Here is a 1,056-nt window from a genome sequence, read left to right on the forward strand (position 1 = left end):
TTTTTTTCTTTCTTTCTGTAATTTCTGCTTTAAGTTTAACTTGGTATTCACGTCATGCCATGTGTTCTGTGTCATGCTCACTGTCACTATCTCTTTAGCATTCTGTTTAACTTCTTCATCACGTCAATGCTTCAGTTGCCCATTCATTAACCTAAATGGTCACTAGCAAAACATCACCATAGTTCCCAATATTTTTCCTTGACGTCCTGTGTTAACTGAAGTTTAAGGACCTCGTGGCGCAACGGTAGCGCGTCTGACTCCAGATCAGAAGGTTGTGTGTTCAAATCACGTCGGGGTCAGTCTTTTACTCTACATTCCCTGTAATATCACTCAATAATTCCTGCTGTGGAGAGTGTTATTAATATCCTAGAATGCAAACGTTGTTAGTCTAAGTAACATGCATCTACACCCGAGAGGATGCATAAAAGTCAGTCTGGTCTCCTGCACGTTGAAATTATATTTGATTTTAAGATTCCGTATCGTTTGTTATATTTTAATCTGCCTTGTTATAGGCTATTAACAGTAGACTGTCACAATCCGTGTTTTATTCACCTGCTGTATAGCTCCCTTTTATGTATTTCTTGTGCTTTCGATTACCGCCTACCCAATACTGTCTCACTTTCTGATCCCTGGTCGACACAATTCATACACTAATAATAACGTATAGAAATACTTTAGATAACATCAACACTACTAGGTAATAATAGTAGATGGGATTCAATGTTCATTTCTCGGTTCATGTTTGAGCGATTCCGAGGCCTCGCTAAGGTGCCTTTTAGTGATGCGCCAAGGTCGCTGCACTGTGGCGCGGCACACCGACCCCCCAGGATGTTGCCATATTATTAGGAATATTATTAGGGTTCCACTGTACAAGATCTGCTGCCGTGCTCGGCATTACCAGCAGCTTATCCAGACGGAGGCGCCGGGTGTCACAGAGAGATGCAGGTCGGTGCTGCTAGTGGAGCGAGTCACTCATACTTTGACAATCACTCTTTGGGTGCATCGGGGTGTGTATATTGAAGTCACTAGACTTTCATTGACGTACACGGAGTAGCC

At 42.5% G+C, this 1,056-nt stretch overlaps 1 non-coding gene across 1 annotated transcript; it reads left to right on the top strand.

Annotated features, from left to right (window-relative positions):
• Nucleotides 1-227: 227 nt before the first annotated feature.
• On the top strand, nt 228-299 carry trnaw-cca (transfer RNA tryptophan (anticodon CCA)). The gene has a single exon. It is a non-coding gene; the product is annotated as a tRNA-Trp (tRNA).
• Nucleotides 300-1,056: the final 757 nt, after the last annotated feature.

This window comes from Amia ocellicauda, unplaced genomic scaffold (assembly GCF_036373705.1).
Source record: "Amia ocellicauda isolate fAmiCal2 unplaced genomic scaffold, fAmiCal2.hap1 HAP1_SCAFFOLD_112, whole genome shotgun sequence".
Classification (NCBI taxonomy): domain Eukaryota; kingdom Metazoa; phylum Chordata; class Actinopteri; order Amiiformes; family Amiidae; genus Amia; species Amia ocellicauda.